This window comes from Dromiciops gliroides, chromosome 4, assembly GCF_019393635.1.
Source record: "Dromiciops gliroides isolate mDroGli1 chromosome 4, mDroGli1.pri, whole genome shotgun sequence".
NCBI classification, from domain to species: Eukaryota; Metazoa; Chordata; class Mammalia; order Microbiotheria; family Microbiotheriidae; genus Dromiciops; species Dromiciops gliroides.
In genome coordinates, this window is record NC_057864.1 from 168,666,655 (window position 1) to 168,689,595 (window position 22,941).

Consider the following 22,941-nt stretch of genomic DNA (forward strand, 5'->3'; position numbering starts at 1 on the left):
TAACCATTCATAGCCAACCTGGTACTATAAGATTCTTTCTCAAAATTTAGCTTGTCTGGTCCTCATTGCTCACTGGACCATAATCAAAGCTTCTTATTCTTTTTTTTTTTTTTAAGTGAGGCAATTGGGGTTAAGTGATTTGCCCAGGGTCACACAGCTAGTAAGTGTTAAGTGTCTGAGGCCGGATGTGAACTCAGGTCCTCCTAAATCCAGGGCCAGTGCTCTATCCACTGTGCCACCTAGCTTCTTATTCTTGTTCTTATTCTTATTCTTATTCTTATTCTTATTCTTATTCTTATTCTTATTCTTGGCTCCATTAGCACAACCTTTGAGAACCCAGAGTCACCTTCATGGCACTAAGAATCACCAGAGGAGGATATTAGTGGGAGACATATATGTGTTTGTATATATAACTATAACTATAAATATAGATATATATACACACACAAATATATCAGGACAATATATGTATGAATGTGTGTGTATATATATTTACATATATATATGCTTGTGCATACCTATATATAAGGAAAACCCATCATTTGAGGAAGACTTTAGTGGAAGACAAATCTGTGTATTCCATATGTATATGTGAGTATCACATGTGTATATATGAGGATTGCCCATCAAACTAGACATATAAATATAAAAATGTGTATACTATATGCATATATGTATACATATATACATATACACACACATACATACATATACACACAGACACACACACAGAAAAATTTCATGCCAATACAAGTTGTAAATTATAGTCTTAGATTGCTGCCTGGAACATTGAGAGGTTAAGTGACTTGCCAGGGTCACATGGTGCATCAGAGGTGCTATTTGAATCCAGTCTTTCTCACTCTGAGGTTGACTCACTATCCACTATGACACACTGCCTCTCAAATATGGGTGTCCCAAAAGTCTTAGCACTTTTATACTATTAAAGGTTGAAAACGGCATTGAGACTTTTGGGATACTAATATAGACTATGACTTTATCATATAGTAATAATTCCATCATATACTTTCTCACAATCATCTGAGATAAGTAGAAAAAAGGCAGCTAGGTGGCTTAGTGGATAGAACACTGGGCCTAGAATCAGGAAGACTCCACTTCCTGAGTTCAAATCTGGCTTCAGACCCTTATTGACCATGTGACCGTGGGCAAGTCACTTAACCCTGTTTGCCTCAATTTCCTTATCTGTAAAAAATGAGCTAGAGAAGGAAATATCAAACCACTACAGTGTCTTTGCCAAGAAAATTCCGAGTGGGGGTCACAAAGAGTTGGACATGACTGAATAGTTGAAGGCAGTACAAACATTATTAGGATGAGAAGGAAAATGGAAGCCTTCCCTTTCCATTAGCCAAATCCCTATCTCCATGACTAAAAGACATAATATCTTTGGGTGTATGCATAAGCATGGAGTCAGTGGGTGGGGTGGTAAATTGTCTCATCAGAAAGAGAGGAAGGAGAAAGGGATGAATTCAAAATGTATCTGGTCCCCAACGATGGAGTCAACTCATACTTAACTTCCTGGTTGTAAAGGGACAGTCCTCCACTATCTGATTAAATCATCCAATACAATAAGGAAATTCTCAGCTCTTCAAGGGGATTAAGACTAGAAGGAATCAGAACCCCACTTCTCACTTTAGGGGGAAGCAATGGAAAGGAATGAAATTTGCTGTAAGTCATGCTCTCAACAATCCCAGGAGCTCAAGACTCAGTGACCCCAGCCTCTGGTGTTATTGATGGCTTGGATTGCCTTTGTTTTTCTGGGGATGGGGGTGAAGGACTCTGTCTGTGATTTCATCAATGTAAAGAACTCTTGATAAGGGAATTTCCTTCCCACTGTCTACTTATCATTAACATACAGTCTCTTGGAGTTGATTAGGGCATTGAGAAGTGAACATACATGACTATGGGCTCACACAACTAGCAGGTGTGGGTCTTTCTATTCCAAGGCCTACCCACTTATCATCCTGGATTATGCTACATTGACCTTTGGGCTGACTTCATAGAACCATAAAATCCCAGAGTTGGAAAGGACCTCAGAGGCCATCCCATACCTGAATAAGAATACCCTTTAAAACTTCCCCAACACAAAGACATCAACTCTTTGCTCAAAAACTTCTGATGAGGCCAGTCCTTCTTGATATAGTACATTCTATTTTGGTACTACTCTGGTAGGAAGTTTGTTCTAACTTTCATCTGAAATAGAAAAATGCAATTTCTACCCATTGTTCCCACTGAGGCAGAGAGGTGGCTCCTGTCTAGAGCACTGGACCCCAGAGTCAGGAAGACCTGAATTCAAATCCACCTTCAGACACTTACTAGTTATGTGACCTTCGGCAAGTCACTTAACCTCTGCCTCAGTTTCCTCAATGATAAAATATGGTTAATAATATCTAGTTCTTAGGGTTTTTGTGAGGATCAAATGAGATAATATTTCTAAAGTGCTTGGCACATACATAGTTGGTACTTAATAAATTCATTCTACTTTCCTCCTTTCCCTGGTTCTACCCCTGAGGCCAACTAGGACAAATCTAATACCTACCCCACATGACAGCCCTTCAAATGCTTGAAGACAGCTATTATGATAGAAGCATGGTTAGACCTGGAGCCCTGAGTGTCCTCTTTCCCAGGTCCTTCCAAATGCTCTTCTAATGACATCTTGAGACATTTCACCACTCTGCTTGCCCTCCTCTGTATCACTAGTATCTTCTCTAATTTATCTTTGTTCTTCTTAAGATATGGTTTCTGGAACTGAACATAATCCTTCCACCATGCTTACTCAGCTGATAGATCAGGCAATTTCCATAAATATAGTTTACCTCAATTTTATTTTTTTACAGGCTCTAGAAAGAACAACTAACTCATTGTAATTTAATGAACAAAATTCAAATTAATCTCTGCACATACACACACACACACACACACACACACACACACACACCACCCCCAAGAGAGAAAGAAGAAAGGGAAAATGAAACCCTTGTAATAAACACATATAGTTACACAAAACAAATCCCCTTATTGACCATATCAAAGAAAACAAAACTATGCCTCATTCTGCACCCTGAGTCCATCACCTCTTTATCAGGAGGTGGGTAGCATATTTCATCATGTTCCTCTGAAATCATGTTTATTTATTAGTTTTTTTTGGGGGGGGGGCAGGGCAATGAGGGTTAAGTGACTTGCCCAGGGTCACACAGCTAGTAAGTGTCAAGTGTCTGCGGCCAGATTTGAACTCAGACCCTCCATGAATCCAGGATAGATAGATAGATATGATGGATGGATGGATGGATAAATAGATAGATGGATGATTGATAGATAGCACATTTATTAAAAACTATGTGACAGGCACTGTGATAAGCACTGAAGATACAAATTAAATCAAGCAAGTCCCCAACCTCAAGGAACTTCCATTCTAAGAGAGAAGAAAACACAAAGGGGAGCTGGGAAACTAGAAAGCAGGTGAGAGGGTTCTGGTGATGTGGCTGGAGAGGTCCTGGAAGCACGTTGATGTTTGGGAAGGCCTGATAGGCAAAGCAACCCTGTCAGAGCTCAGAGTTGCCCCAGAGGTGAAGCCCCATTCTCATGTGGGAAAGGAGTGGAGAGGATGGCTTGGTGCTCCAAGCACCAAGAGTATAGACAGCATAGCTTCATGATTTGCTCTTAACTTGGAAGGGGATCTTTAGGGTTGTGCCCCAGAAATCTGTGCCTGGCATTATAGTATTCAACATTTTTATCAGGGACTTGGATAAAGACATAGATATTGTACTTATCAGATCTGTCCATGTCTGAGACAAAGCTAAGGGGGGCGGGGCAGCTAGGTGGCACAGTGGATAGAGCACCGGCCCTGGAGTCAGGAGGACCTGAGTTCAAATCTGGCCTCAGACACTTAACACTTACTGGCTGTGTGACCCTGGGCAAGTCACTTAACCCCAATTGCCTCACAAAAAACAAACAAACAAACAAACAAAAACAAAGCTAAGGGGGATGGCTAGGGAGCTGGACAGCAGTCAGGCTGTAAAAGATGAAGCTGGAACTAGTGGGAGGCTCTGGTAGTTTTCCTTGGGGAACTGACATGATAGAAGGAGAAGATAATTCCTCTCCTTGGCAGTTTTCCAGTTCCAGTCCCATCTCTTATATTACAGTCCTCCACTGGCCTTTATTCATCATAGCATTTCCCTAAATCATTGCCTTGACATCTGTCTATTCCTCCCCCACCACCCTTGCCTCCTTCCAGAGGTTTAGGGATAGGTAGTCAGCAGTGCCTTGGGGACATGGGCCAGATTCTGGGTCTGTCCAGAAAAGGCTGTTCTTCTCTCTCTGTATGACTATACTTGTTAGGAAACCCTGTCCTGAGAATCCATGCTACACCTTTCCCAAGGGACTCCAAAGACATTAATTCTCACAGATAAGAAGCCTGGGATCTCTTTATTACACTACTGTCACAACAGGATAGTGACTCAGGTTCTGTCTCTAACATGGAGTGTTATTTTGGGGATTTCCCCCTCAAGCAGACTGTGAGTCAAATGGTTAATGATAATTGGCATGTGGGACAGCTAGGTGGCACAGTGGATAAAGCACAGGCCCTGTATTCAGGAGGACCTGAGTTCAAATCCGGCCTCTGACACTTGACACTTACTAGCCATGTGACCCTGGGCAGGTCACTTAACCCTCATTGCCCCACCAAAAAAAAAAAATAAAGAAAGGAAGAAAGAAAGAAAGGAAGGAAGAAAGAAAGAAAGAAAGAAAGAAAGAAAGAAAGAAAGAAAGAAAGAAAGAAAGAAAGAAAGAAAGAAAGAAAGAAAGAAAGAAAGAAAGAAAGAAAATTGGTGTGTAAGAAAAAGTAGAAAAACAAAGAATCAAAAAAGGGTAATAAATGGGAAGATTTTATTTTTAAATTTTACATTTCCTTGACAAAATAAATGCTGGTGGGAATATGTAGTTCTAGCTGTCTTCAAAACTTATTCAGATCTGTTCATGATTTACATCGAAAGACTGAGAGTCATGGGGTTTGGGTTCTTTTTTTTAAAGTAATAAACATTTTTATTCATAGTTTTGGGTTCCAATTTGTATCCCTCCTTCCCTCCCTCCTCTCCTCCCATGGGGTTTGGGTTCTAATTTGATCTCTGTCACTGAACACTTGATTGATTTGGGGCAAATCGTTTTACCACTCTATCCAGATGGCTTCTCTAGCTTCAAAATAGGTGCTCGGTGGGGGCAGCTAGATGGCGCAGTGGATAGAGCACTGGCCTTGGAGTCAGGAGTACCTGAGTTCAAATCCAGCCTCAGACACTTAACACACTTACTAGCTGTGTGACCTTGGGCAAGTCACTTAACCCCAATTGCCTCACTAAAATAAAAAAAGAAAAGAAAAGGTGCTTGGTGTGGGTGTGGGTGGTTTAGGCTAAAATTCAGATGTTCTTAACTTGGGGAATCTGATTAATTTAATCTAATTGTTTTCCTTTGAAATTCCATGTATTTTATTTGTTTTTAAATAGTATTTTATTTTTTTAAAGTACATGTAAAGATGAATTTTAATACTCATTTGAAAATGTTGAGTTCCAAATTTTCTCCCTCCCTAAGATGACAAGCAATTTGACATAGGTTATATATGTGCAATCATGTAAAACATATTACCATAAAAGTAGAAACATATAAAAAAAACCCACAAAAAATAAAGAAAATGAAAATAGCATGTCCTCAATCTGCATTCAGACCCCATCAGTTCTTTCTCTGGATGTGAATAGCAATTTCCTTGTGAGACCTCCAGAATTGTCTTGGATCGTTGTATTGCTGGGAATAGCTAAGTCATTCATATCTGATCATTGTACAATGTTGCTTTTACTGTGCACAATGTTCTCCTGGTTCTGCTCACTTCATTTTGCATTGGTTCATGTAAATCTTTCCAGATTTTTCTGAAATCCACCTGCTTGCTTGTCATTTCTTATAGCACAATAGTATTCCATTACATTAAGTATGCCACAACTTGTTCAGCTATTCCCCAACATCCCCTCAATTTCCAATGTTTTGCCACCACAGAGAGCTGCTATAAATATTTTTGTACAAATAGGTCCTCCCCACCTTTTTATATCTCTTTGGGATACAGACGTGGTAGTGATCTATATATTTTATTTGATACATTTAAAACATTATTCTGAAGAGTCTATAAAATTTCCCATATTATCAAAAGAGCCCACAATGCAAAAAAAAAAAAAAAAAGTTAAGAATCCCTAGACTAGGGCAGCTAGGTGGCACAGTGGATAAAGCACTGGCCTTGGATTCAGGAGGACCTGAGTTCAAATCTGCCCTCAGATACTTGACAGTTCTAGCTGTGTGACCCTGGGCAAGTCACTTAACCTTCATTGCCCTGCAAAAAAGAAAGAAAGAAAGAAACAAAAAATGCTATTAAAAAAAAAAAGAATCCCTGGACTAGATGGTTTCTAAGAGCCCTCTCTGCTCTGAGTCTATGACTTGTGAAACCCAATTCATTCCTATGTATACAACTACACCCTGAGTAAGTGACTGTTCCTTGAACAAATTAAGTATATTATTTCCTGGTATGGGGTTTTTTTTGGGTCTATCACTCAGCTCTAGATTTCCTTGTTATTTTTATCCCATAAATTTTTTTTCAAGAAAACCTGAAGAGAAAAAAAAATCTGGAGAGGAGACACCCATTTAGTAATCTAATGTTGGATTATAATGAGTTGAAGGAAATAAAAAGATCATTCAGGAATGAAATCTGCATTGCCCCATGCCTGGAACACACTCCCTTCTTATGGCGACATTTTAAAAATCCTTGGACTCCTTTGAAGCTGGGCTCAGACGTTTGTTTCCTCCTTCCACTAAATATTTGACAACAGGTTGGTCAACAGGCAGTAGGATACCTTCAAGTTTAATCTGCTTTATTACAATTTTCTCCATCACTTCCTTAAGTGTAGGCATGCAACAAAATAATAAATCAAGCCCTCACTTGTAGTTTGCTAATTTCTGAGGCATAAATGCTCACACTGAAAATTTAACCATCAGCTCTCTAGAGCCAAGTGTAAGTGACTCCAGCATACCCCTGCCTCCTTCCCTGTTTCCTCTAGCATTATCATTTTTCTCCTTAAACATCCCTAGAGCTAGCTCTTTGTCTGATCTCTCCTCTGCCCCTTCACTTATATGTGATTCAGTGGATAGAGCACTGGACCTGAAGCTTAGAGGACCTGAGCTCAAATCTCACTTCAGACACTTGCTAGCTGTGTGACCTTGGGCAAGTCACTTAACCCCAATTACTTTAAACATCTGGGGCCAATTCCAGTCATCTTGATGTATATCTTGCCATTGGACCCAGGTGGCTCTGGAGGAGAGAGTGAGGTTCCTGACCTTGCACAGTCCTCCCTCACTTAAATCCAATTCAGTGCAAGTCATGATATCACTCAGAAGTCATGGTCCTCTTTGAGAACGAAGGACAAACAACATCAACCCTATCCTGTATCAGATTTTCTGATGTGTTCAGCTCCCTCCCTGCCATCCAACCTCCAAGTATAATGTAAACTCCTTTAGAACAGGGACTATGTTATTTCTGTCTTTATCCCTCTCAGCAATAAGCCAAGTAACTTGTCCATAGTAGGGGGCTGAATAAATATTTGCAGAATTGTTAAATCCTAGAAGTGTAATGTACATTTTATCTTCAAGTACAGGAAAGGCTGAAGTTTTTTAAAAGAAAATTTATATCTTTAAAAAAAAATTTAAAATTTACATCTTATTTTATCACCAACACATTTTCTATCTCTTTTTATTTGGGGGAGGGAGGCGAAGCAATTGGGTTAAGTGACTTGCCAGGGTTACACAGCTAGTAAGTGGATTTGAACTCAGGTCCTCTAGACTCCAGAGCTAGTGAGTGCTCTATCCACTGTGCCACTTAGCTGCTCCCCACATTTTCTATCTCTTAAAAACACATTTTTATGGATATCTTTTGTTTTTATATCACATTCATTTCTGAATATATCTCTCCCCATTTGTCTACCCAGTGATCCATTCTTGAGAACAAGGTTACCAAAAAAGAGGGGGAAAAATTCAGCAAAACAAATCAACTCCTTGTATATGCAACATTCTATATTCACAGCCCTTCACCCCTACAATCAAGGGAGGAATGTATTTTCTCTTCTCCAGAGCCCAGCTTGCATTCTGTTTCAGGTTTTGCTCTTTCTGTTTACATTATGTTGTCTCTGGGCCTAGGGTTTTCCTGATTCTTCTTACTCCACTTGGTGTCATTCCCTACATCTGAATTCTTTATATTAGTCATTCCTTATAGCACAGTAACATTATATACATGAGCTACCACTTATTCATCTATTTGCTACTTATTAGACATCTACTTTGTTTAGGGTTCAAGGCTACATTCTTCCCAGATTTCTTTCTGATGACTAAAAAAGGAGTTAGGAAATATCTGAAGGAAATTTTGACATCATATGATGATATTTGGATTATGGAAATGGTGAAAGAACCTGCTTGCAGTCCTTAGCCCTCTTTTTTCAAGCTTCCTCCAACATATATTCAAAGAATCATCTATTCTTAGAGATAGGAAAAAAATCATCTAATCCAACCTCCTCTCCAATGCAAGGATCTCCTTCATAGCATCTTTTTGAGGCAACCTGTTCCATTGTTCTAATTCGTTTTAAATTTAAATTTTTAATTTATGGAATAAGACAAACATCTCTATAACATATTATAATAAAAAAGATGATTGCACATGAAACTGCAAATTTGCTATGCAAGACTTGCTATTCCTTTCAAATATACAACAAAATTATCATGTAAATTTCCTTTTTTTCTTCCTCCCCCCAGAGATGGTTACCATAGACACAAATAGGCATATACATATATATGTATGTATATACACATATGTATACATATATATGTATGTATGTATACACACATATAATTATTCTATACGTAATTCTATTTATCAGTTCTTTTTCTGGATGCAGATAGCATCTTTCTTCATGTGTCATTTTTAGTTAATTTGGGTTAATTTCTTAATAATAATAATAGCATTTATAGAGCTCTCTAGATTTTCTTTTTTTTTTTCTTTTTTTTAGTGAGGCAATTGGGGTTAAGTGACTTGCCCAGGGTCACACAGCTAGTAAGTGTTAAGTGTCTGAGGCCGGATTTGAACCCAGGTACTCCTGACTCCAGGGCCGGTGCTCTATCTACTGCGCCACCTAGCTGCCCCAAGCTCTCTAGATTTTGAAAAAGACTGTACATGTGGGATCTCATTTGATGGCCTCACAACAACCCTAGGAAGTAGGTTTTATTTATTTATTATTCCCATTTTACATATAAGGAAACTGAGTCTGAGAGAGTCTAAGTGACTTGCTCAGGATCACACAACTATATAAATCCTTGAGGTGGGGATTTGAACTCTGTTCTTCCTGACCAGCACCCTTAACCACTGCTTCACCTTGCTGCCTAAAAAGTTTTTCCTTATGTTGAGCCAAAATGCACTTCCCTTTGACTTCTGTCTCATGGGTGCTACAGTAGTTTCCTCTGTGGAACAACATATAACAAACCTACCCCTATTTCAATGAAACAGCCCTTCAAATATTTGAAGATAGCCATCAATTCTCTTAAACTCTTACATCTCTTCCCCAAAGTCCTCTTTGCTTGCTCTTACTTCTGACTCTGAAAATGTTTTCTGTTTCCTCTCTATTGCCTCCAGATTCAGTACTCTTTGTACTATAACCACTGTGGTTACTTCAAATTATCTCAAGGAGTTCTCTCTTGAGTGGTACTCTTGACTAATATTAGCCAAAATTAGTCCCTGCTAGTAAAACATTAACCATTCCCTTCTCCCTCCTGCCACGGAGAACCATTTGGTTTAGTTGGTTGGTCTCCAGGGTGTGACAGGGTGGGTTTATTTTCCTAGGCTGCGAACATACCTCCCAGCTTTCTCCCCCTTGACCTTGACCATGAACCTAGAGATGCAGATTATTCAGCCTTTGAGAGATGTTGTAAATCACAGAGAGAGACATTCAGAGGGACTGAGGACTTTGGGATGGACATAAACAGTCTGTAGCATATTATTACCAATATAACCTGAACAAAAGAATGGGTGTAAAATATATCACTCAGGAAAAACACAACTGGAAAAGGAGGTGGGCCAGTTATATAGCAAGTCCAAGAGATCACTGCTGGACATTTTTTACTCCCTTCCACAATCATGGATTATTATTAGAGCTGAAAGGGACCTCTGGAAACCGCCTTGCTCTAGGGGACGTGGTCAGTAGAACCTGTCTTTAGAGCATGCACATTGTACTCTGCCTGCTGCCACCCCATCTGGGAGGTGCCAGGGTGAGGAAGCCTGCTTCTGGAAGGGTGTAACGGTGTGTAATGGAAGGGATCTGCTCCCCAATTCTAAGCTGGCACAAGCATTCTGTAGCTGGTTCCAATCTGCTGACCATGTGGTGGAGAAATGGATTTTTGATTGGTTGAGACAGAACTGGGATATGTTATAAAAAAAAAAAAAAAGTCGGACGACAACAAAAGTGAGTCTTTGCTTTGCCCTACCTGGAATGCATTTGGGTGAGAGAAAGATAGTGGGTGTCCCCAAAGTCTGAATGCTTTAAACTTTGGCAGCTTAAAGCCTCTGCATGGGGAGAGAGGCCTTGCCCCCTCCCCATCTGGGGCCAACATGTAGTTTGTGAATATAGGCTCCTATCCTTTGCCTCCTATTGTTTATGCCTTGTTTCTTTTAAGAGGAGTATTGAAGACAGCTATGTCCTTGTGCTAGGTGGCACAGTGGTTAGAGTGCTGGGTCTGGAATCAGGAAAGACCCAAGTTCAAATATGACCTCAGACACTAGCTATGTGACCCTGGGTAAGTCACTCAACCTCTCCTCTGTTTGCCTTAATCCACTGGAGAAGGAAGTAGCAAACCACTCCAGTATATTTGCCAAGAAAATTCCATGGACAGCATTAGCATTCTATGGTCCATGGGGTCACAAAGAGTCGGACATCACTGAACAACAACAACAGCAAATGAATTTATGAGCTTTCAAAAGTCAGAATAGAGAGCCAGCAGGAATCAGGGAGCTAGAATCAATGCCAGATTTTGTGACCAGCCAAGAGTGGGAAGGTATACATTGAAGGCAACCATTAGGGACAATATTGGTTCTTCTAATAGCTTTGTCATATTATTAAATGAACTTGGTAGGGCAAATGACTTAAGTGTGATCTCACTCTGCCCAGGAAATGGAAGTGATAGAGGGAAAGAGTATGTGGAACCCACTTCCCCTAGCTGGGGTGACACATGGGGGGAGAATACTTTGTAATATCCCCTTGTGAAAGCTAATTGATGTTAATTGCTTAAAGGATATTGGGAAGCTAATCACTGTCAGAACACACTGGTAAGGGGACTCGAGCAGATAGCATTGGAAAGAGATGCCTCAATCCCTCATGGGGGTATCCCTAGCAGCCTGATGCTGAGATGTAGCTTTGCTGTGGGTACTTGAGTCATCAATGGGAATGGAGATTGGGATAGGATCCCCAGAGCTGATAAAGATTACATTGTAAAATCCCATTATTTTACATATCAGTAAACCAAGACCACTAGAAGGAAAATAATTTGGCCAAGGATACATAGTCAATTAGTGGATGAGTTAGAACTGGAACTAAGGACCCTGACACCTGGTCCACCACACTGTATTACTTCCTCCTGTGCCTCAGAAACATCCATTCATCCATTCACTGTTTTCTGGATATTTCAAATTGTATGTCCCCTAAGCATCTTTTTTTTTTAATTGTTTTTGGTTTTTTTGGTGAGGCAAATGGGGTTAAGTGACTTGTCTAGGGTCACACAGCTAGTAAGTGTTAAGTGTCTGAGGCTGGATTTGAACTCAGGTCCTCCTGACTCTAGGGGTCTCAGATCCCCTCCTCCCCCTTAGGCTAACAAAATCACATGGTTCAAGGAGCCCTGGTCTCAATAAGGTCTGCTCTGGAGTTGTGTCCATATAAGGAAGTATAAGGTCCACTCCTGAGTTATGCCCATACAAGTAAGAGGGGTGGGAATACTGCATTCCAATTAGCTAGTTTTTGCGAGTAGATTGTAACCCTTGAGTAATTGGACCAATGATGAAAAAGGGGAGGGTCCATTCACGTTAGGGACTAGGGTATAGAACAGGGCCTGTGAGCCCCCTTTCTTGTCACACACTAGCTGCACACTAGGGTGCCTCCTTCTCCTTTTTTTTTTTTTGGTGAGGCAATTGGGGTCAAGTGACTTGCCCAGGGTCACACAGCTAGTAAGTGTCAAGTGTCTGAGGCCAGATTTGAACTCAAGTCCTCCTGACTCCAGGGCTAGTGCTCTATCTACTGCATCACCTAGCTGCCCCAGGGTGCCTCCTTCTCAGGAGACATCGCTGCTGAGTTTCTGAGAATTATTGAGAAGAGGATTGATTTTCCCTCACAATGTGCATATGTGTGTATGTGTATGTTTAGTGATAGGGACTGTGCCTAATATTTCATTGGTATCAAGAAATCCTAGGGGAGGAAAGCCTCTTTTTCAGAGAAGGTTGGTGGTGCTTTCTCTGCAACTTAGAATTTTAGAGAATTTCCTCAATCATTGAGAGGTTAGGTGAGGTACCCAAGGTCACACAGTCAGTATGTGAGAGGCAGAACTCATCTGTAAAACCAGGTTTTCCTGGCTTCAAGGCTAGCTCTATCTCTGTTCTGACAATTTGCCTTTCATCTATCAAACACTGTTGCAAGAGATGTTGTGAAGATAAGACTGACAAAATGTGACAACTGGGTGGATATGTATGGTGACTGAGTGTAAGGAATAGAGGATAACCTCAACTAACTTCAGGTAGAATTTCTATTTGTTCAGGCAGCGTCAAAGAGAAACAAGACTGGCCCTGGGCAAAGCTGTGAAGTGAACATAGAAGGCTGTCACCTCCCTCCACTTTTCTCTCTGCACGCTTTCCTCCCCTGCTCCTCTGATGTGAAGCTGATAGTAAAAAGCAATCTGGAATTGTCCTTTTTCCACCTCCGGGATTTCAGGGATAGAAGATTTGCAATCTTTAGGAAAGAAAAGTGATGATACTTTTGGAAAAAATAGGGAAATTCAAAAGAGGGGATGACTTGGGAGCAAAGATAAAGAAGTTGATGTTGAGTTTGGCACATCTATGGGACGTACAGTTTGAATTGTCCTGCACCTGTTGGTGATGCAACTAAGAGATGTCTCTAAGAGAGAGACAAAGACTGGAATAGAGATCTGGGAGTCATCACCATAGAGAAGATAAATGATTTCATGTGAGCAGATGAATTTATCAAGAGAGTGAATATATAGGGAGAAAATGGTCCAGGACAGAGCCTTGGAACACATCTATGATTGTAGGCGGTGTCCTGGAGAACAGTATTACAAAGGAGATTAAGGAGGAATGGTTAGAGGTAGAGGAGAGCTAATAAATTAGCATCACAAACATCATAAGAGGACAGAGTATCCAGAAGGAGAAGGTGGTCAGTGGTGTCAAGTGGCATGGACAGTTCCAAAAAAGGACGAAAACTGAGGAATAGCTGTAAGATTGGGCAATTTAGATGACTTCAGTGACTGAAAATGGTGGTTTCAGTTGAATTATGAAGTGGGAAACCAGATTATGGAGATTTTCAAAGAATTTTTAAGTTAAAAATTTAAGTTAAGGTTAAGTGACTTGCCCGGGGTCACACAGCTAGTAAGTGTCAAGTGTCTGAGGCCAGATTTGAACTCAGGTCCTCCTGAATCCAGGGCCAGTGCTTTATCCACTATGCCCCCACCCTACCCTTTTTCTTTTTCTTTTTTTCCTTTTTTTTTTTAAGTGAGGCAATTGGGGTTAAATGACTTGCCCAGGGTCACACACCTAGTAAGTGTTAAGTGTCTGAGGCCGGATTTGAACTCAGGTACTCCTGACTCCAGATCTGGTGCTCTATCCACTGCACCACCTAGGTGCCCCACCCCCCTACCCTTTTTTATCTGCACCCTTTCCTCTCCCTTTCCTCTGAGGTGAAGGTAATAGTAAAAAGGTATCTGGAATTGTGTTTTTCCACCTGCCAGGTCACAGGGACATAGAATTTTAGAACTGGAAGGGATCTTATACAGAGAACCCCAGTTCAAATTCTACCTTTATTGGCACGACCTTGGACAAGTCTTAAATTCTCTGAATCTGTTTTTGTAAAATTAAAGTGATGATTTCCAGGTCTAAATCAGAGCCTTCTGAGCTCATATTGGTCTGATCAGGCACAGTTGGACACATATACCTTGACTCCAACCTAGTGATGTCATTTTGGTCCTCTTTAAGAAGGAAGGACAACAACCAACCAAACTGGGGATCCTTGTCCAACGACTTAATTTTATTTTATTAATGAGTTCTTTGAATCTAGAGCTGGAAGGGAACTCAGAGACCATCTAGTCCAATGCCCTCATCTTACAGATGAGGAATATGAGATCCTAGGAAGTTAAATGATTTGTCCAAGGTCACTCAAGCAGTAAATATCAGAGGGTAGATTAGTAACGTAGTCTTCCAACCTAGACCTAACTTTACTTCATTGCTTCTTTTTCTTTGTCTTTTATTTTTACATCACAGTCACTTCAGGCTGTACCCCCGGCTCTCTCCCTTATACTAATTAGATCTTCCTCATAACATAGAAATGCAAAAACAACTGATGCAGTTGCTACTAGGGGTTATCTGTGTATGTAACACTTCAAAGAGGGAGGAAGCATGTTCCAGGGAGGGGGAATAACTGCTACAACCTTTACCATGACCTCCCTTCAGACCCTAGTGGAGATAGGATCTTATATCCAAGAGCTCTGGAAATAACTGTGTCCCCTCCCCGCCCCACCCCCCACCCCCGCCCCCAGGTCACTCACCCTGCTTCCAGTCTGATTGGAAGCCAAAGGTACAAAAGGGGCCCACCACCATCACCACCACCAACAACCGTGGACATACTGCTACTGGGCAGGTAAACCTAATCCTACAGCAGTACCCCCTCCCCAACGCCCTTCCCTCAGACTACTAGTTTTTCTTTCAGCCCTGTTTCCAGGATGGTTACATCATTTTAAAATGCTCCTTAATTTTTGTGGTTCATTGATGTGTCCAACCAATTGTGGACAACAGCTTTGCCTGCAACAATGCTATTAATCTGATAGTTTCTTTGTTGAATTCTTTTTTTTTTTTTAGTGAGGCAATTTGGGGTTAAGTGACTTGCCCAGGGTCCCACAGCTAGTAAGTGTTATGTGTCTGAGGCTGGATTTGAACTCAGGTACTCCTGACTCCAGGGCCGGTGCTGTATCTACTGCGCCACCTAGCTGCCCCCTTCTTTGTTGAATTCTAAAGGATGTTTTAGGGTCTTTTTTGCCTGTTTCCAATTATGGATAGCTTATCATTGGGTTGAGTAGCCTTCTTTCTCTCATTAGTTGCTGAGCCAGAAAAGTTGATGATTTAGGGTGACTTCTGGACATTTGGTCTCTTGGAGACTGCTGGCATGATGTGTCTAGTCCAGGGCTGGGACTTTGGCCTCTGCTTCCCAAGAGGCATGTGTATTCAACTAGCCAGGTTTATACTGGAGGGACTTGACTCCCTTTCCTGTCCTTTCATACTTCCTTTCCTCAAGCAGAGAACTTAGGAAACAGTGGATGGGGCACTGAACCTGGAGTATGGAAGACCTTGGTCAAAATATTACCTCAGATACTTAGCTGTGTGACTTTGAGTAAATCATTTAACCTCTCTGTGCCTCAGTTGTTTCAACTGCATGTAATCCTGAGTTCAAGCCTGAAATATGTGCCTAAGACTCTCCTCATTGGTGAAGAGGACAATGACCCCATACTGAGTGCCTGAGTGGAGTTGGCATGAGAGGAGGGATCCTCTTTCTTACTTCAAGAGAGGATACATCGTTCAAAACCCTCTTTAGGGTGAGACCTAAGGAGAGAGAGAAAAAACTTTGGAAAGCAGCAGATATACTAAAGAACTGGTACTTCAACATGTTCCTGGTTTCCAACCTGCCTCCCTAGAGACTTTGTGAAATTTTCCCTTGGGTGAGATTGGTTGAGTTTAAGATATCTTGCTCCCAATGAAGGAGCTCATTTCCTCTGAATTATCTGGTGTACTCTAATTTGTATAACTTCTTTTCATTTGTTTGCCAGCTACTTAGATAAAAGAATTTACTTACTAGTCACTATTTGTGATGATTTTTGTGTAACTAGCATTTATTGGGAAGAGGTCAAGCTTTCATCTATAAGCTCGGGGCATCCCTTCTTTTTATGGTATATTGGTCAGGAGAGGGGCTTGAGCCTAAAAATAATTTCCTTTGACTAGCAATGTTTAGGGGGCATATATATATATATATATATATATATATATATATATACACACACACACACACACACACACACACACATATATATGGATGGATATATGTATATGAGTATATATGTATGTATGTGTGGGTATGTGTATGTGTATATGTATATGTATACACACACATATATATACAAGTATAATTATAGTCTGTTTTTTATTGTTTAGTCATTTTTCAGGGGTGTCTGACTCTTCATGACCCCATTTGGGATAATCTTGGCAGACATAATGGAGTAGTTTGCCATTTTCTTCTCTGGCTCATTTTACAGATGAGGAACTGAGGCAAATAGGGTTAAGTGACTTGCCCAGGGTCACACAGGTAGTAAGTATCTGAGGACAGATTTCAACTCAGGAAGATGAGTTTTCTAGACTCCAGGCACAGCACTCTATCTACTGCACCACATAGCTGCCCCCCTTTTTTTATTTTGAATAAAAGTATTTTATTATTTTCCAGTTACATGTAGAGATAGTTTTCAACATTTGTTTCCATAAGATTTCCAATTTCAAATTTTTCTCCCTCCCTCCCCTCCCTCCCCCTCCCCTAGACAACAAGTGATCTGATAGATAGATATAGATATAGATATAGATATAGATATAGATATAGATATAGATATAGATATAGATATAATAACATCAAACATATTTCTGCATTAGTCATGTTATAAGAGAAGAATCAGAGCAAAAAGGAAAAACCTCAAAAAAGAAAAACAACAGCACCAAAACCAAAAGAAATAGTATGGTTCAATCAGCATCCATACTCCACAGTTTGTTTTTTTTTCCCTGGATTTGGATATCCTTTTCCTTTATGAGTCCTTTGGAACTTTCTTATACCATTGTATTGGTGAGAAGAATCTAGTCTATCACAGTTGATCAACACATAATGTTGATGATACTGTGTACATGTTTTTCTGGCTCAGCTCCTCTCAGTCAGGATTAGTTCATGTAAGTCCTTCCAGGTTTTTCTGAACTCCTTCTGCTCATCGTTTCTTTCTTTCTTTCTTTTTTTTACAGGGCAATGGGGGTTAAGTGACTTGCCCAGGGTCACACAGCTAATAAGTGTCATGTGTCTGAGGCTGGATTTGAACTCAGGTCCTCCTGACTCCAGGGCTGGTGCTCTATCCACTGCACCATCTAGCTGCCCCAGCTTCCCCTTTTTTAAGGAGAGCAAAGTGTCCAGCTTCATGGCCCCTTCTAATCTGCTTTAGTCAGGAATTAAAGTCTCCTTGAAGAGGAGCAAGCAAAATCTCCAAGATATCTACAAAAACCTTTTCTCAAACCAAATTTAGATAAACCCATGTGGACCTAAACACATAAACTATATGAGTAATATACATGTCTTATATGTAAGTGAATATGTTCAAGTCAATGGCCTCAAAGGTCTCTTCTACCTCTAAGTCTATTATCTTATGTCCTCTTGAATCTCATAAACATCAAAAGGACAATGAAGGGGGCAGCTAGGTGGCGCAGTGGATAGAGCACCAGCCCTGGAGTCAGGAGGACCTGAGTTCAAATCCGGCCTCAGACACTTACCACTTACTAGCTGTGTGACCCTGGGCAAGTCACTTAACCCCAATTGCCTCACTAAAAAAAAAAAAAAAGGACAATGAAGGCTTTCCCATGCTAGAGACAAGAGCAACATCTAGCATAGTGGTTCAGGTAACAGCAGTAGGATCAGGTTTGTGACAAGGAAGAAGCCCCCAGATATTAAGATCATACATGAATCACGCTTGGCATTTAATTGGGCTATACTCAATAAAGGTCTGATGTTTTTTATTTATTTAATTTTTTTTTTTTAGTGAGGCAATTGTGGTTAAGTGACTTGCCCAGGGTCACACAGCTAGTAAGTGGTAAGTGTCTGAGGCCAGACTGCCCCAAAAGTCTAATGTTAATGGGAAAATTAGCAGTCTTGCAAAAACCAAATGAGCTGTTTATGTCCTGGTGAGACTTATTAGCCTTCTAATGATATGTTACTATTAGTGATAAGTTACTGAATTCTGTCCTATTCATTCTGATTCTTTATTGCTTAACATTCCCTTTTCTCTATGGAAATAAGTTACCTTTTTCACACTTTATCATGTCTATATGCTGGATACTTTTTTTTTAAACTTCCCAACTTGCTTGGAAAAAAACCCTAAACTTTGAGCCCATAACCATTCACTAATTAGCAATTCTGTTAGTAAAATCTTTTTACTGAAGTAATCATGGTGAGAGTGGAGAACCAAATGAATGTGATTATTAGGGGATCTTACTTCTTCTCTTGATAAGTCAAGGAAATTGTGATGGAAAGTAAAGATGAGGAATTGGCACAGGTGAAAAGTCTCTGTGGCCTTGGCTGGATAGTGTCAAGCTACCTACCATGTCAGATTTGTAAAACAAAGATTTGTCATCTGTAAGTTTATGAAAAATATCAGCTTCTCTTGAATAGTTCTATCTTCTTGATTTTGTCTTTCTAGGTATTCAAGACATGCTAACTTTTGACAACTTAGGGTATATTTCACAGTTTTTATAGTTTCCTTGAAAAGCCTTCATTGAACAATAAATCTGGGCTCCTTACTTTCTATAATTTCTAGGAGTAATGATCTGATCTTTTATCCCTAAAATGAACTTCTCTGTTTAAGTACACATCTGCCAGATTCAGCTGCTTGCTCAATGTTTCTTTGATGACATATTATTCAATGGATTTCACCTTGGGGAAATTTTTTATTGCATTTTGGATCTTTGCCATCTCATAGGTTCAAATAAGTTACATTCCATAAATTCAATGGCATATGTCTATTATCAGCTTTTATTATTGCTCTGTAAAGTGGCATCTATTTGTTCAGGAAGTATTTCTACAAATTTTTAACATATTTATCATGCAGCCTAAAAATATTGAGGACCTTCCTCCTTTTTGATGAGGAAATATTCATCTTTCTATAGCTGCCTGTGTATGGTAGACCATATACTTTAAAAAATATCGCACAAGTTTTTTGTTTAAATATTTTCTGTATCATTGTTGTCCACTTCTCCCAAGATATTCATTAAGATCAGTATTTCAAAGGTATTAATTGCTCTAAATCTGTTGCCCTATTGAACTTTGGCTTTTGAGCTTGTGACTTTCTTGATATGCAGAGCCATAACTCTCTCCTTGATAATTTTGTGCTCACTGTGTCTTGCTTGGAGGTGACCCATTTTTTTATGTGTCACATTCATATATTGGTTCTATTTTATTATTACTATTGTTATTTCTTTATTTTCATCTTTTTTGTTAGAGTTTGGATAGAAATGATCCTGGGACAAGTTGCTATCTTGCTGTTATTATTTTATATTTGATGTTTTGTGGACTATCGTGTAGGGGGATAAAAATCACTGCTTTTTGTAATCAATAAGAGTAAATTTATTTTTTGTAGATTTACTGAAAGCCTCTTAGGGACAACTCCAGTAGAAGACAGGATGATAGGGATTGTTGCCAAGTTGTTATTATTCTAAATACAAGCATTTCTAGCTTAGAAAGAAAACTGTCTAAACTGACATAGTCTCTCCCCAAACCCACCCCCATTCTCCCAGACAAATCTCTACCCCAGGACAATTTGAGGTAACCTTTTAAAAATAGTATTTTATTTTATTCCAATTATATATAAAGATAGTTTCCAACATTCATTTTTATAAGATTTGGGTTCCGAATTTTTCTCCTTCTCTCCCTTCCCTCTGCCCTCTTGAAGCCAGCAAGCAATCCAATATAGGTTATACATTACGATCATATTAACATTTATTTTGTGGGGCAATGAGGGTTAAGTGATTTGTCCAGGGTCACACGGCTAGTAAATGTCAAGTGTCTGAGTCCAGATTTGAACTCAGGTCTTCCTGAATCCAGGGCCAGTGCTTTATCCATTGTGCCACCTAGCTGCCCCAACATATTTCCACATTAGTCATGTTGTGAGAGAAGAATCTGAACAAAAGAGAAAAACTACAAGAAAGAAGAAACAACAACAACAACAAAAACAATAAAAGTGAAAATAGTATGCTTCGATGTGCATTCAGACTTCATAGTTCTTTTTTCTGAATGTGGAGAGCATTTTCCATCATAAGTCTTTTGGAATTGTCTTGGATCATTGTATTTCTGAGAAGATCATCACACAATGTTGCTGTTACTGTGTACAATGTTTTCCTAGTTCTGTTCACTTCACTCATCATCAGCCCACTTAAGTCTTTCCAGGTTTTTCTGAAATCTGCCTGCTCATCATTTCTTATAGCACAATAATATCCCATTATATTCATATACCACAACTTGCTCAACTCCCCAGTTGATGAGTAACTCTTCAATTTCCAATTCTTTGCCACCACAAAGAGAGCTGCTACAAATATTTTTGTACATGTGCATTCTTTTCTCTCTTTTATGATCTCTTTGGGATATAGACTTAGTAGTGGTATTTCTAGGTCAAAAGGTATCTACAGTTTTATAGCCTTTTGGGCATAGTTCCAAATTGTTGAGGTAACCTTTATAGGAATCTTGAAGAAAAAAAAGTCACACATATTAAAAAAAATACAGTTTTTTTGTGTAAACATTCCAGAACAATACTCACTAATAAGAGTAGCTTAATCTTTAACTGGGTCTACTCCATTCCTTCCTTAACCACACCCTCAAAGACTGAAAGGGCTTTCTCCCAATGATCAATATGTTAATCCTTTAGTAGGTCAAAACACCATCATTTCAGGAGATAGGGAAAGTAATGATCTTAACTAGAAAAGGTATTTCCACTTCAAATTTTTAAATTTATTTTTCTATTTTAATTTATTTTTACACATATTTATAAACTCTCCCTACTTCCTCCCCTCACCCAAAAACAAGAAAAAGAAAGCCCTGATCACAAAAGTGCCCATATTATCTGTTTGAAAACATTCGTCTTTCTTTTTCTCTGCATTTTAAATTCCTTACTCTCTGGCATGATATGAGTGGATGTTTCAGCTTCAGGATTCTGGACTCATAGTTTGTCACTGCATTGATCAGAGTTTTAAAGCCTTTCAAAGCTGTTTTTCTCTATTATGTTATTGTCAATATAGAAATTGTTCTCCTAGTTCTGCTTACTTTGATCTGCATCAATTCATATATTCCCAAAACTGCTTCTTCAGTCAATAAGCCAGTATTGAATGCTTACTATGTTCTGGGCACTGTCCTAATCAGGAAATACAGAGAAAAACAAAAAGACAGTCTCTGCATTCAAGGAACTCATATTCTAATGATGTATGTGTATGTGTTCAAGACTCATTTGTCCATTTCAGATAAGAATGAGATTAATTTAATGCCTGCATTGTCCTTGATTTCCTCCATACTACATACTCTTTTCTTTTGCCTTTTTTTTTTTTTGCGGGGCAGTGAGGGTTAAGTGACTTGCCCAGGGTCACATAGCTAGTGTCAAGTGTCTGAGGCTGGATTTGAACTCAGGTCCTCCTGAATCCAAGGCCAGTGCTTTATCCACTGTGCCACCTAGCTGCCCTATCTTGCCCAGGATGGAAATGCAATAGATACTCCTGAGCAAGGTTTTACCACTTTTTGGCATGGGAGTTTTGATCTGTGTGTGACCTAGATTGGTTCACTGCTCCCTATTCAACCTCATCCTTACCCCCAGGTGTTCACCACTCAAGCCAGGCTTAGCAGGATAATCCACTGCCACTCAGAATTCCTGAGTCCAGGAGATCTGCCATCCTCAGCCTTCCAAGTAGCAGAGATTATAAGTTTGTACAGGTTTGTTCCACCATGTGCATATCATGTTCTTCAAGTACTCCAACTGTGAGAAATATCAAGTTCCATGCCCTTCTTCCTCTTTTTATGTTCCTTCTTTTACCTTCTCTTTTCTTTTCTTCTTTAAAACCCTAATAGTAAACCTAATCCACTCCTAGGATCTTTGGGGTTTGTTTTTGTTTTTAGGTAACCTCCTAAATACCTTTTTAAAAAAAATTTTTTTTAATTAAAATTTTTTTTTTATTTTTTCAGGGCAATGAGGGTTAAGTGACTTTGAAGACATCAAAGTTCTGAAGGGACATTTGCTATTCTCTTAAAATGTTAACATTAGATAATTATGCAGCTTCTGCCAATTGCTCAAATTAAACTCACCTTTCTCTGAATTCTTGAATTTGTATTTTAAAGTTCCTACTCAATTCCAGTTGTCTTTTCATCAGAATTTCTTGAAAGTCCTCTATTCCATTAAAGATCAATTTTCCCCCTTATAAGATTATACTTATCATTGCAGGGCAAGCCATTCTTGGTTGGAAGAATGTATTTCTTGTAGTTCTTTTGCCTTTTTAATATTGTATTCCAAGATCTCCCCTCATTTAAAGTAGAAGCTGACAGGTCCTGTGTGATCCTGACTAGTTTCTTTGGTCCTTGAACTGCTTCTTTCTGGGTGCTTGTAGTATTTTTTCTTTAATATGGAAGCTTTGGGGGCAGCTAGGTGGTGCAGTGGATAGAGCACTGGCCCTGGAGTCAGGAGGACCTGAGTTCAAATCCGGCCTCAGACACTTAACACTTACTAGCTGTGTGACCCTGGACAAGTCACTTAACCCCAATTGCTTCACCAAAAAAAAAA